General features: G+C 41.2%; 1 protein-coding gene and 1 long non-coding RNA gene across 4 annotated transcripts in view; one reads left to right on the top strand and one right to left on the bottom strand.

Moving 5' to 3' along the window:
- Positions 1–15,458, bottom strand: part of LOC127532619 (uncharacterized) — a 46,035-nt gene that overhangs the window by 18,660 nt on the left and 11,917 nt on the right. Inside the window, exon 4 of one of the 3 annotated variants that reach the window (XR_007940145.1) lies at positions 4,125–5,397. The exons of 1 other annotated variant lie outside the window; for it this stretch is intronic. The gene's annotated coding sequence lies outside the window, so the exon portion shown is untranslated. Of the gene's footprint in view, positions 1–4,124; positions 5,398–15,458 lie in introns of those variants that run through there. One more of the 3 variants, XR_007940147.1, reaches the window with a different exon arrangement.
- LOC127532640 (uncharacterized) overlaps positions 1–15,458 on the top strand; it is a 32,610-nt gene that overhangs the window by 7,660 nt on the left and 9,492 nt on the right. The window contains exon 2 of the long non-coding RNA XR_007940169.1: positions 5,360–5,686. This is a non-coding gene — a long non-coding RNA (uncharacterized LOC127532640). The remainder of the gene's footprint in view (positions 1–5,359; positions 5,687–15,458) is intronic.

Here is a 15,458-nt window from a genome sequence, read left to right as displayed (position 1 = left end):
AAATGATATACAGTAGGTACAGAAAGTATTCAGACCCCTTGAAATCTTTCACTCTCTGTGTCATTGCAGCCATTTGCCAAAATCAAAAAAGTTCATTTTATTTCTCATTAATGTACACTCAGCACCCATCTGGACAGAAAAAACAGAAATGTAGAATTTTTTGCAAATGTATTAAAAAGAAAAACTGAAATATCACATGGTCAGAAGTATTCAGACCCTGTGCTCAGTATTGAGTAGAAGCTCCTTTTCAGCTCGTACAGCCATGAGTCTTCTTGGGAATGATGCAACAAGTTTTTCACACCTGGATTTGGGGATCCTCTGACATTCTTCTTGCAGATCCTCTCCAGTTCTGTCAGGTTGGATGGTGAACATTGGTGGACAGACATTTTTAAGTCTCTCCAGAGATGCTCAACTGGGTTTAGGTCAGGGCTCTGGCTGGGCCAGTCAAGAACGGTCACAGAGTTGTTGTGAAGCCACTCCTTTGTTATTTTAGTTGTGTGCTTAGGGTCATTGTCCTGTTGAAAGGTGAACCTTCGGCCCAGTCTGAGGTCCTGAGCACTCTGGAAGAGGTTTTCCTCCAGGATATCTCTGTACTTGGCCGCATTCATCCTTCCTTCAATTGCAACCAGTCGTCCTGTCCCTGCAGCTGAAACCCCACCCCCCACAACATGATGCTCCCACCACCATGTTTCACTGTAGGGATTGTATTGGGCAGGTGATGAGCAGTGCCTGCTTTTCTCCACACATACCGCTTAGAATTAACACCAAAAAGTTCAATCTTGGTCTCATCAGACCAGAGAATCGTATTTCTCATAGTCTGGGAGTCCTTCATGTGTTTTTTCAAACTCTAAGCTTTCATGTGTCTTGCACTGAGGAGAGTCTTCCTTCGGGCCACTCTGCCATAAAGCCCCGACTGGTGGAGGGCTGCAGTGATGGTTGACTTTGTGGAACTTTCTCCTATCTCCCGACTGCATCTCTGGAGCTCAGCCACAGTGATCTTTGGGTTCTTCTTTACCTCTCTCACCAAGGCTCTTCTCCCACCATTGCTCAGTTTGGCTGGACGGCCAGGTCTAGGAAGAGTTGTGGTCGTCCCAAACTTCTTCCATTTGAGGATTATGGAGGCCACTGTGCTCTGAGGAACCTTGAGTGCTGCAGAAATTCTTTTGTAACCTTGTCCAGATCTGTGCCTTGCCACCATTCTGTCTCTGAGCTCCTTGGGCAGTTCCTTCCACCTCATGATTCTCATTTGCTCTGACATGCACTGTGAGCTGTAAGGTCTTATACAGACAGGTGTGTGCCTTTCCTAATCAAGTCCAATCAGTTTAATTAAACACAGCTGGACTCCAATAAAGAAGCAGAACCATCTGGAGGAGGATCAGAAGAAATGGACAGCATGTGAGTTAAATATGAATGTCGCTGCAAAGGCTCTGAATACTTCTGACCATGTGAGATTTCAGTTTTTCTTTTTTAATACATTTGCAAAGTTTTCTACATTTCTGTTTTTTTTCTGTCAAGACGGGGTGCTGAGTGTACATTAATGAGAAATAAAATGAACTTTTATGATTTTGGCAAATGGCTGCAATGACACAGAGAGTGAAACATTTCAGGGGTCTGAATACTTTCCTTATCCACTGTATTAGTGTAGTTAGGATATAACGGTTTTCACTGTTTTGTTTTGAAAATGTTGGAACAGTGCAGCACACTTATTTTGTTAAATGTTTTGACACAACAGAGCACCGTTTTTTACTCAGTGTTATACACTTTTAGTTTTTGCTCAAAAAACAGTATTTTCAAAAAAGCTTACAGAGTGCTTTTTGTGTGAGCAGTTTTTCATCCCGTTGTTGTTTTTTGTAGGTTAGGATCACTGTTTTAGTTTACAGTGTGTGTAAGTTAATAAAACTGTAAGTGATCCATGTGAACTACTCTGAGTCTGTGTTATTTGTTTATGTCACAATGATATCAGAAGGTCTTAATTAAATCCACTAAGAGACAGAATATGCAGTTTTCTAACATACAATAATAATTCATATAGTTCATGATTATATTTGATAAATAAATCATTAAATATTTTCATGTCCAGTCAGCTGTGTCACTTTTGTCAACTATGATACCATTATGTTTATAAAAAAATTTAATTGTTCCCTAAACCTAGAGACTTGGTAGCTGTGAAACATGTAGCTCACTATAATTTAATCAAGAAAATTGTCATGAATCTCAGGAGTTTAGGAGAAAGTATCTGGACTGTTCACTGCATTCTGTGAAATTAGGAGTTTTAATGCAAAAAAAAGTGCATTTTCTTTAATAATTGTGGATTATAATTAAAATTGTAAGTGGGCAGAGATTCTTTCTAGAACAATGATTTGCTTAAATATCTGACTTTTACCCAAAGATAAAACTTTACAGTTTTTGTCCATAACATAGTTGACTAAAATAATGTGTTAACCCTTACAGGGCCATGTTTCTGGAGAAGTACATATACTAAAACCACCTAATCCATAAAAATATCGATCAAGTCTTGCGAGGTCGCATTGTCGAAGATGTCCACCATTGTGAATTTAGGTCGTGTTATTACGGTACACGGCCCCGATAAAAGCTTCGTAATTTCAGCTTCGTTATAACGGCTCATACGGCTTTATCGTTTGAAATCAGCAAATTTGGGGCCAATGTTTATAAATAATAATATATTTGAAGAAAAAATATTTCCAGAATTTTTTAAACTCTAAAAGTCCCACAATTATATATTGACCCACTTAATGTTCTTTATTTACTGTAAATAGCAGCAATGATTGTCCTGCTGTCTACCAGGACATCACCAATGTGGAGATTTATTCACATTCATGTGAACATCCCTAAACATCTGTCTGCATGCTCCAAAATGTAAATAATCATAAACAAATAAACAATAATCCATCAGTGTGTCTGATGGAGTTCTACAGCAGATGTGTAACAGCATCTGGAAGCCTCCAGAGGGCGCTGTGAGACCTCTGAGTAACGTCCTGTAGAGTTTCATTTAGAGGCTCTGGAGTCATTTTATCTCCTGGTGGGGATTTTACTGTAGACTGGTTCTCTGAAGTCATTCTGTGTGTCTGTGTGTTAGAGTTGTGTGTCTGTGGACTCATGTTGTGTGTCTGTGGGTGATGTAGGTCTCCATCAGGGGTCCAGTGAAGCTCCACTGATGGTTTATGGAGACAAACTGCATGTATGTGTTGATGATCCATTCTTTGTGACTCTGGGCTTTTGTGGTTTAAGTTGTGTTTGTGTGGTTGTTGTCCAGATGTGTGAGCTGTGCTGCAGAGGAAGAACAGAGTTAGACTTGCTGTTCACAGGAAGTCTAACTCTGGGATAGAAGTCCTTTCAGACAGACCTGCTTCATGAAGCAGAGTTCTAAATGAGGTCAAATCAAACTGACCTTTTCTGAGTCTTTAACTCAGACAACCTGCAGCAAATCTAGTCTCTGATAAATTCTCTGTAAGTGGATGTTTGAAAGAAGCAACGTTAAACTTTCCTGCTGTGGTTTCTGCTCAGTAAAGATGGAGGCTGCTGCTCTCTGTCTTCATTCATCTCTGATTATTTACAGTTTTTAGAAGATGATTCAACCTGACAGAGAAAATCAGATCAGAAAGAAGATAACAGACAGGAAGACGAACAAATCAGAAAGTTTACATCCACATTTGAAACTCAAAACATTTAATGAGGTTCCAGAGTTTGTTGTTTGTGTTATAAACTCAGAGCTGAACTACAGGAAGAGGAACTAAACTTTCATAATAAACCAAAACTCTCTTTATCTTTAGCATGGTGTGTCCAGAGGAACATGATCTGTGTTCAGACAGACTGTCTCTAAAGTCTCTGGTTGTAGAAACAGATTCTACAGAGCAGCAGGAAGTTCTGGTAAACTACAGTCTGGATGTTTTCTACACTAATCAGATCTATGGAGAAACACAACAACCAGTCACACATGGTCAGTTCAACCATCAGCAGAGAAGTGGAGTCAGACGTTTCTGCTGTTTCTTCTTCTATTATTAGTGGTTTTCTAGAATCTCTGTGGACTGATCCTGTAGAGAAACTCCTGATCTGTTTGTTGTGAAGCAGTTCAACAGGTTGTAGTCAGACATGAAGCAGCAGGATCAGAATCTGGAGAAACAACCTTTATTATCACTTCTGCAGAGAAGAAACCAGCTTTAAAACTCTACATAGAAATTATAATGAACCACAGATCACTGGTTAGATTCAGCTTTGATATCATTGTAAAAGAACAAAGACAATCAGATTAGAATCAATGCCAGAGTGCTAAAAGCAGCAATAAAGTTCATTCTTTCCACTGTGTTGCAGGATAAACAGCCAGTCATTTCTGTGAAGTAACTCAGTTCATTCTATCAGTAGAAGTTCTGTTTATTCTGTTCAACCTTCACTACAGTTCAGTAACAATGTTGTTTCACTGGACTACATTTATCTGCAGATGAACAACTAAACATGATAAAGTATGAAGATCAAACTCACTGAATACTCAGCAGTATAAAAAATATACAAAATATATCAAATTAGCTTATCCTGTACAACAGTTCAGAGCATCATCAGAGCTGCTAGCAGATAAAACATTCAAACCAGTTCAGTCTAAAGTTGTTCATCAGTTCTGCTTCATTCTGGACAATCAGAACTTTTCTATCTGCTTCTGATCTCATCTGACAGAACACTTTACATCCACAACATTTCATCAGGTTCTAACATGCAGAGCTTTGGAACACATTTATTTCCAGACAAAGCAACAGAAAAGTTGATGAAGACCAGCAGCAGCAGCAACAATCCACAGGATCAATCTAGATCTAAACTCTGAGTAGTTTTCATATCACTGTTATTACAGTTGAGTCTGTATTATTTATGTCATCGTTATTCATATTAGTTATTGTCATCCTTTATGTTTGTTACTCATCTAACCTGTTTTCATGAAATATCTGAATTTTTGTGTCAGATTTGGTGACCTATCCTGATGGGTGAGTAGTTCAAGGACCATTGTAAAGTTAAAACTCAGGTGATTATTTCTGTTTTGACAGTTTTAGGTTCTTATAAATGGAGTAATTATGATGATTCATTTGAAAGACAGCATGCATTTCAAACTCACCTCCCCGCTCCGGGTTCAGAAAGTTCAGGATCTGTTTCTAAAAGTCTATTAACTGACCACTGAAAATATTCTACACGACCATTAAAACGTTCCAGGGAGGAATCCTCAACTATTTTAAAAACTGCTCTTAGTCTGGCTCATCATCTGGGACCAGTCTGCCAATAGAAAGCCTAGCAGGAGCTGAACTCCAGACAGCACAGCTCCCAGCATCCTCTGAGCTCACAAACCCTCCACCACTATAAGGTGGCAGTTAAAGGAGAGACCACATGGTTGGTCCACACCTGGATTCTCTTTGTTCTGCTGCTGCTGCTTCCATCAAAGTTACATGAGCTCTGGTTTGTTCTGATGCTGTTCAGGAACTGGTAACATCTCTATAGCTGCTGCTTCATCAGGAGGAACTGAGAAGTTTGGATTCTGCCTCCTGCGCTGTCTAGAGATTAGAAAACCAAGAGCAGCCACAGCAAGAAGTATCACACTCCCTACTGATCCTACAATGACTCCATCCTTGTCGCCTCCATCTCCAGTGATTCCACCCTTGTCTCCTACAGACAGAGATATCAGAGATATCAGGTGTTTGAACATCAGTCAGATCAGATGTTTTCTCCAAAGTCTCATCAGCAACATCTTTATAAACCACAAACATCTGATCTGAGACCAAGCAGCTTCATCAGAGACACAAACTGAACTCTCAACACAAACTCACCATAAACTTCCAGATTAATGATGCTGATGGGTTCATTCGGTTTTTCCTCAAAAACACGACACTCGTATCTTCCAGTGTCCTCCATCGTCACATTCTTCAGAATCAGAGAAACGTTTCCATCCTTCATCTCTTTGTCTTGCAGTTCCACCCGGTTCTGATAAGATTTATGCTGGTTGTCTGGATTAATATGTCCATTCCAGTACAAAAGTACATATTCTGCTTCCTGATCAGGTCTGATCCACTCTACAGCTGTGATCTTCTTGTTGGGAGCTTTACATGTTAGAATGACATCCTGTCCAGGATCAGCTGTGATGTTTTCAGCTGTGATGTTTGTCAGAGCTGTAGAAGAAAGAAGAGAGAAGTTAAAGTTGATCCAGATGAGAAGAGTTTAACCACTAAACTCCTCCAAGATCTGAACTGCTGCTTCTGTTTCTGTCTGGACTTCCAGAACCTTAAAGGTGACAATATGTTTCCCATTAATTCATCCATGTTTGATCTTCCTGCCGTTACAGTATTAAATCATCCATTCTATGTTATTAGTCTTTATTAGTTACAGTGGGACCTGTACAGGGTGTCCCCTGCCTTCACCCGAGTCAGCTGGGATAGGCTCCAGCACTCCCCGCGACCCTAATGAGGATAAAGCGGTATATAGAGGATGGATGGATGGATAGTTACAGTGGTCCCTCACCATGTCACGGTTCACTTCTTGTGGTCTGGTGGATTTTTAAGTTGGGTTTAGTTCTGCAGATGTTTCACTGTATTTCGTAGTTTTGCGGTACAGACACTTCTGTTCAATTTATTAATGTGGCAAGCTGCATTGCAAATAGCACTGGAGAACAGATAACTGCTTTTTCAGCACTATTTACCTGCTGGATGCTTTTATTTTGACACAGATTGCCTTACAACTATGACAGGAAGTCATCAAACACACTACACACTCACAGTCATGACAACATGACACTTACCCAAACTAACTAGGCTGACTAAACCACACAAACACAATAAAACACAAACACTACTAACACTGGAACACTAACATAAACCACAGTAATGACATTTAAACCACCAACACCCTGAACTCCCATGATGCATTGCAGCACAACAGTTCAGTCATAGCGAGCAGCTCTGCTGTCGCTACATTGTTTTTATTATTTATACAATAAAATAAGCTGAAAACAATATAATAAAATATGTACAGTGGTCCCTCATCTATCACAGGCGTTACATTCCAGATCCTCCCGCAATTGATGAAAATCTCTGAAGTAGCGACCGCATTGTAGCCCTTAAATATTGGTGGACTCATCGTCTCCAGGGCTGTAGGTCAGGTTATAATTATTTAGTGTTTTTATGCTCATATCTTTTGCTGTCTTCCATGTTAAACATCCCCAGTAGGACAGGACAGTTTCTGCAGGTTTTATTCACCGCTCAGCACAACAAACACAGACCGCTCTGACCGACTCTCCTGGTCCTGAGTTTCTGATCAGACGTCTGTGAAACAGAGGCCGGATACTGAATGCTGCTGCACCGTATCATAGACTGCATATAAATATAATATATCTGTAATATACAGTCTATGTACCATATGCGCTACACTCAGAGGAGACAGAGGAGAATGATGCTACGGTTTCTGAGCCAATCAGAGCCCAGCGCTGTACGCTACGCATTTTATTTACATTAAATATACTTTTAATATGTTTTATTTTATTTTATTTTTAATATATTTTTTATACTGTTTCCAATGTTTTAGGTTAGAAAATTCTTATTTTACTGCAAAAGTAATAAAAATAATGTAGCGATCAGAACTGGTCACTATGACTGAACTGTCGTGCTGCAATGCATCATGGGAGTTCAGGGTGAACTCATGAAACAGGCCTGGACAAAAATGATGGTACCCCCCAGTAAAGACTGAAAACTATGTGACCATAGGGTCATGTTCAATCAAGGTGTGTCCTCTAATTAGCATCACAGTGTCTACAAACTGCTAATCAGTCAGTCGGCCTGTTTCTGGGGTTACAGTAGTCACTGAGCTGTTTGGTGCACAGACGAGACAAAACTGGAGCTTTTTGGAAAGGCACATCAGCTCTATGACACAAAATGAAGCATATGAAGAAAAGAACAGTGTCCCTGCTGTGGAACATGGAGGATCTGTTCTGTTCTGGAGCTGCTTTGCTGCATCTGGAACAGGGAGTCTGAATCTGTGCAGGAACAGTGAAATCTGATGACTATCAAGGTATTCTAGAGAGAAATGTGCTGCCCAGTGTCAGAAAGCTTGGTCTCAGTCACAGGTCATGGGTCTGTAACAGGATAATGAGCCAAAACATACAGCTAAAAACAGACAAGAAAGGCTCAGAGGAAACATTGGACTGTTGTGAAGTGTCCTTCTATGAGCCCTGATCTAAATCCTACTGAACATCTGTGGAAGGAGCTGAAACATCTGGAGAAGGAACCCTTCAAAGCTGAGACACCTGGAGCATCTGCTGATGAGGAGTGGACCAAAATACCTGCTGAGAGGAGCAGAAGTCTCACTGACAGTTACAGGAATGGTTTGATTGCAGTGATCGACTCAAAAGGTTGAGCAACAAAATATGAAGTTAAGGGGACCATCATTTTAGTCCAGGCCTGTTTCATGAGTTTATTTTTTTAAATAATTCTGTTAAACCACAGTTAAAAGCAACGTATGATTTTCATTGGTTAATTTTCATAGAATTTTTATTCATTACTTTTGTCAGATTCAAATTATTTCTGTGACCGTTGTGGGTTTTTCTTTCATTAACTGAGGGGTACCAACAGTTTTATCCACATGTGTAGCTGCTGGTCATGTTAGCAACAATCACACCCACAAATTCAAAACCATCCCCAAACCTGTTGTTACGGTAAAGTCTTTTCTCCAAAAGGAGAAGAGACCAAGTTTCTAAGACGTGTGTTTACAGAACAACCTCTGAATAAATGAACATTATAACTCACCTCTGGAGGAGCAGACCAGAGAACAGATGATCAGAAAGCATAGCACCCGTGTTCCTGCTGCCATTTGACCGTCTTCTTCTTCTTCTTCCTCTGATCAACACTTGGATCAGGAACTATATGCAATAATAAAACAAAGTTTAATCAGAAACTACATATTAATGTTGTTTACTGATTATTATTGTAACCCCTTCCTGGTGCTGGAAGTAGAATATTAGGCTAGCTTAGTATTTTAGCCTCAATTTTAGCCGAACTCAAAACCTATGAGCTGCATGTGTATTTCCCCAGAAACAAGTAATAATGTCTAAAATGTTAATAAACTCCAATAATATGAAATTATTCAGGTCAACCAAATAATTTATACAACAATAACACATTTAATATTTTCTTGGGGTCAAACAAAATGATCCGGGAAACTAATAATTTAAAATAAGTAACCTTCATGAAATCTAAATTTACGTTGTAAATAAAAATAAAAATGAAATAAAATAAGAAAATACAATATTTTCAACAAAATGCGTGGTCAGTCAGTTTTAGTACTTTTCAATGTTCAGTTATATTTATATATATATGTGTGTGTGTGTGTGTGTGTGTGTGTGTGTGTGTGTGTGTGTGTGTGTGTGTGTGTGTTTATTCATCGTTGGGGCCCTTTAGTTGGTGTACAGATAAAAACAAACGCTCCCTGGATCCTTTAATAGTTAAAACAACCCTCTCTGTGCCTCAGAGAGAGACGCTCGTTTTACTCACAAATCCAAGATGCAGATCCAAAGCAGATCTGAAGAGTTTACGTTAAAGATGAGGCAACACCAACAGGTGTGTCCACCCAAGTTCAGCAGCAGGGTCCGTCACAGCGATAGCAACAGGCTAATTAGCAAAATGTCCTCAAAAACTGTCCCCAGCTCTCCTGGTCCTCAGTTATAGTAGAGGCTGGTGTTTATAACTGTCTCTGACGATTAAACGTCCACGTTTGAGTTCACGATTAAACTTTTTCAAGCTAGTAAAAACAAGCAGCTAGCAGCTAGCCTAGCTGCCTTTCACTTTGAACTACGGTAGAGCGATCGCCAAACTGCAGCGTCTGTTCTCGTCCACTCGTGTCTTCCTCACGCTGTGTTTTTCTTCCGCACTCATCATTGAGTTCTGATTGGCTGACTGCAGCTCTACCAAACCCTATTGGCTCACTGTACGTCACGCAAACACGTTAACAATTCATTGGCTGCGTAAACAGAACGTGCTACATGAAAAGAATCATGGGCAACGTAGTTCACAATGACTATAATCACACCTGTTGCAAAACGCATTTCTTTTAATGATCCACGTTTTGTAGGTCATCACATTATTTTTCGGAAGGAAGCCGTGAGCTGCAGCATCAGCGTAGAGAAACAGGACAAAAATAGAGCCGCTAGAAAGACGTCAACCTCAACAACGATGCAGGGTGGAGCTTCATTTCTGTAGTTCTGATAAATCGCTTGACTTCAGACTTTCATGAGTCCAGGAGGACATTCAGCATTTGTCTTTTGAGATCTAGAGGACACACTGATGATTCCTCCTCCTCTGACTGGTTACATGAGATGTGTTGATTACTGACTCACTGATAAACCAAACGCTGCTGTTTTTAATTGTCCATCCAACATGCACAGACAAGAAATAGGAGAAAAGACCAAGTTTCTAAAACGTGTCTTTATAAAACAACCTCCTGAATATTAGATCTGAACGTATGAACATGATTAACTCACCTTTAGAGGAACAAACCAAACAACAGGATAATCCAGATATTTCAGCCGCCATTTCCCCGTCTTCTTCATCTTCTTCTTCCTCTGATCAACACTGGTACAAATATCCAACAACAACCACACTTTAATCTGTAAACACTAATGTAAAGTCATTTACTGATGATTCAGGTGAAGCTGTGAGGTACAGCTGTTCAGAGAAATAGTTTATTGTGTGTCTGAAGGTGAACTTTAGAACCAGATAAAATTCTGCTCAGTGATTGGCTGAACAGGTCCATGTGTCAGCATTGAGCAAGCAGGGGGAAGTGCTCTGACATGTTTTTCTGCCTTCATAGTGTAATCTCTCCGCTTCAGGTCCAAACAGGTTCTGACAGCTCTGGAATGTTTTGTTTAAACTGTAAAGAGATGAATGTTCTTCCATTGGAGGACTTTAAATATTTAGTTTAGTACAGAACAGAAGTATCAGTGGGATGTGTGGTGAAGTTTAGGATTCCAGCAGTTCATTGGTTTCACATCAAAAGCACAAAAAAAGCTTGTTCATCACAGAGGGTTGTTGTTCTGTATATCTGGTCAGTCTGTCCATCCTTTTAGTCCTCTTGTCCAGAGATGAAGCAGGTCATTCTCAGGTCCATCTCCTCAGCAACACTTTCTGGCTGCTCCTGTTAGATTCTGAGCCATTCCCAGGCCAGATGAGATATGTAATCCCTCCACAGAGATCCAGGTCTCATCATGAAGTCTCCTTCCACTTGGTCATGCCCAGAAAGACCCCCAAAGGGTTGCATCCAATCACAAGACATCAAACATCTGGATATTACCACACTAAAAGCATCATACACCTTGATATTAATGTAAAAAACTGTAAAAATCTGGACATTAACCCAATGAAATATGGACATTAAAGCACTACAACATAAAAAACTTTGATATTTACACACTAGAATGTAAAACTTGGCGATGATGAGACGAATATTCGGTTTGTCACGTTCAGCAGTGGGGGATGGACAAATGAAATGTGACAGAAAGGAGTGAGCTGCACATTTTGATCGGTTTGCAACGTCCGACGGAGGAGGTGCACCAATTGACGGGCCGAATACCGATCATGTGACATCGTCCACGGGGGTTGATCTGAATATTTAGATCTCAAAATAAATCCTTTCAGCAGCTCTATTCTCCTTCGACAGGCAGATCGATTGCCTGTAACTTAAAAGCTGCATCAGATGCATTCCTTCATGTGTTTTCCATGGAGAAGGTGTATGCATGAAGCACAGAATGACTGAAGAATTTAGTGTGTGTTTGATTGAATTTGAACAGTTTCATTGAACCACTGTGACCTGTTCAGTAATTTCTGTCAAAGCTCCCTTCTCATCCCCTGTCTTTCCCATCTGGCATCCCAAATACCTTTTTCCCCATCTCTCTCCCTCTCATGCTCCTCTCCCCCCCTCCTGTTCCTCTGCCCTGTCTGTCTTGCCTGTCTCCCATCCACTCCTCTGCCCTGTCTGTCTTGCTGTCTCCCATCCACTCCTCTGCCCTGTCTCTCCCCCTACAGCTCGGTGCCTGAGTGGAGTCAGCTGAGAAGCTCGACTCCACTCAGGTAATCAACCACCTCTACGGCTCCCGGACAGCTGACGATCATCGACCTGATTACACACCACTGCAATAAGAACCAGGTCATCCTTCCACTCCCTGCCAGATTGTTGAACCAGAACCACGCAGTTCAGTTCGCTCTCTAGCACAATCTGTTTAAGTTCCTGCCTTGGTTTTTCTTACGTTGTCTTCTCCTGCTTCCACTCAGACCCAGCTGTCCGGGATCCAGCCACCCAGAACCCTTGTCCGTTTTCCCCAGCAACTCCTCACCGGTTTCCTTCTGCCTGGACCCCCATACCTGCCTGGACCCCTTCTGTGCCTGCCTGGACCCCCCATTCCTGGCCAAAAAACCCCCACTACACCAGCCGCTCCCCGCTCCTAAAATAAATCATTCTAAATCTCCTCTGGTCGTGGAAGCGTGGCTCTCTGCTCGGGTCCAGCCCTCCTTAGTTCGTGACAATTTCATTCTGATGTGACGAAGCTAAACGTATTGACAGCATGAAGCTCGTCCGTAAAAATCCCTACATTACCCACATCATTATAAGCCGCAGGGTTCAGAGCGTGAGAAAAAAGTAGTGGCTTATAGTCTGGAACGTATGGTATTAGCACACCCAGATCTTAAACATTTGGATGGTAGCACAATGAAATGTAAAACACCTGAATATGAATGCAGCAAAGCTTCCACAGACCTACAATATTCTGTCAACAAAACATTAAAAACCTGCATTTTTTCCACACCAAAATGTAAAAACCTGGATAATAAAACACCAGAACATCTAAAACTGTGTCTCTGGGACGGTGGTGAACAACTCTGAGCTCCTCAAGGAACACCAGGAAGATGGACAGGATGAAGAAGACTCTAGTAGGACCATCCATCCATTCATCTGTTACAAATGAGGTGGTTTGAACCCAAGCAGCAGGCAAAACAGGCAGGCGGGTGAATTAATATGAGTTTAATAACAACACAAAATCACTCCATTAGGGAGGCACAGGGGATTAAACAGGAAGGGGGCAAAATTAAACTAAACTAAGGGTGGACCAGACGGCCGAGGTGAAAACTAAAATAAAACTAAACTAACAGGGAGGGTGACTCACTATTATCCAGGGGATCAGAAGACCAGGGTGGGGGGGCAGAGCTGAGGTAGCCAGTGGCGGGGATGTGGTGATGACTGAGGAGCAGGTAGTCCAGGAGCAGACAGAGGAGGGGTGCAGAGGGGAAAACGGAGCAGGCAGGATATCCACAAAGAAACAGAGTCCAGATAGCGATGTGCTCGCAACAGAGTGCAGCATGTAATGACCCAGCGTCAGAGCAGTGGAGAGAGCCAGGCTTTATACAGAGCTGATTGCTCATTGTGAGCAGCTGCCCTCGATTGCACATTCGAGTCAGCTGTGTTTTAGCACAGCTGTTCTTGATTACCAGAGCGCCAAGCAGGAGAGGGCGGGGCCATGACACCATCCATCCATCATCCATCCATCCATCCATCCATCATCCATCCATCCATCATCTATATATATCCTGTCGGGTATCGGGGGCAGAGTCTATCTGAACTTACTGAAGATGAAGGTTCACCTGGCCAGGTAACGGTCCATCACATGACTACACTCTCAGATGTAGAACCAGCATTAACCTCAGCATGTCTTCTCCTGTAGGAGGAACCTGGAGAGAACCCAGCAGGGAGAACATGGACACAGACAGAGACCAGAACAGGTTCTAACCAGGACCTTCTAGCAGTGAGGACATGATGAGAACCTCCACTGAATACTTAATGTTCTTTATTTATGGTAAGTAGCAGCAATGATTGTCCCTGCTATCTATAAAGACATCACCTATGTGGAGATTTATTCACCAACACCTGTAATATCCAATCAGAGCTTAGATGGGCGTGGTCTAATATGAAGTGGAAGGCGTGGTCTAAGAATATCTCTGGCAGTGAAGGAGTCAGATGCTAAGATATCAGTCTGGTAAAAACATCCTCTAAAACATGTGGATGCAGAGTCTACTGGTTTGTTTTGGACGGTTCTAGAATGATGTAAAGTGAGAGCTTGATGTATTTATTTTGGTGCTCAGACGAAATGTTTTGAACAGAAAATGTAAAATGCGAACCGTGCTTAGCAACATAGCATGCTACCGCTAAGGCTAGCCGTGTGTGTTACTCCTGTAAGCAAAGTATGGAGGTATAAATTAGATTTTTAAACTAAAGAGGGGCTTTTAAACGTACAGCAGACCAAAGATGCTCTCTCTGGACCCTGCTGTGGATGAGCAGTGGTTTTCTTTGGTCCAGCTGCTCCTGTAAAGCTGCTGTAGCTGCTGTCCTCCTCCACCATCAGGCTCACGGACACGGTCAGTCTGTCTGCCGTTAGCCCTGACGTCACCGTCTACGCTGGACCGAGGGCTCATCAGTACCGTTCTGGAGGCCAATAACTCTTTTAAACATAGATTATAAAATATTTGCGCAAATGTTTGCCAGAAGGCTGAAAAAGGGGCTAAACAATATTATTAATGAAACTCAAACAGGCTTCATGGTAAAAAGACACATAAGTTCCAATGTGAGGCTGGTATTAGACCTAATAGACGATTCAGATCTCTTACAGACTCTTTAATTATGTTTCTAGACTTTTATAAGCCATTTGATACCGTCAAACACAGTTTTATCTTTAGAACCTTAGATTCCTTTGGCTTTGGCCCAAGTTTTAAACAAGCTATAACTATGTTTTACAAAGACATAAATATCTGTGTAATGTTATATCCCAACACTACTCCACGATTTTCCATCCAACGCTCTGTACGCCAGGGATGTCCTCTTGCACCATTTTTATTCCTATTATCAGTAGAAACGTTATCAATATACATCTTAAACAGTAACAAATTTGAAGGCATCAACATATTTCAAAGAGAACTTAAGATAACACAACTTGCAGACGACACAGCCCTTTTCTTAAAGATACCAAACATGTCAGCCCAGCTATTGCCTGGTTGAAGAATTTTCTGGAGCCTCAGGGTTACAATTAAATAAAGCAAAATGTGAAATTCTGTGTCTATATAACGCCGACGCTTCATCTATTTGCAATATTTCTATTAAAAAAAGTGTTAAATATTTGGGTATTCACCTATGTCATAACATAGAGGAACGGCAACAACAAAATTTAGTTCCAAAAATTAAAAAAACTCAGCAATTTATAATATGTGGTTACAGAGAGATATGTCCCTTTTCGGTCGTGTTCTGTTAAGCAAAGCTGAAGGCATATTTAGACTTGTTTATCCAGCACTCTGATTGTATGTTAAAGACTCTACTTCTACGGACATCAACAAGCTGCTGACTAACTTTACCTGGAAAAATAAACACCTGAAGAAGAATGTCCTCACAGG

Source organism: Acanthochromis polyacanthus, chromosome 24, assembly GCF_021347895.1.
Source record: "Acanthochromis polyacanthus isolate Apoly-LR-REF ecotype Palm Island chromosome 24, KAUST_Apoly_ChrSc, whole genome shotgun sequence".
Taxonomy (NCBI): Eukaryota; Metazoa; Chordata; class Actinopteri; family Pomacentridae; genus Acanthochromis; species Acanthochromis polyacanthus.
The sequence above is the reverse complement of the archived record's forward strand: the minus strand, read 5'-3'. Positions and strand labels throughout refer to the sequence as shown.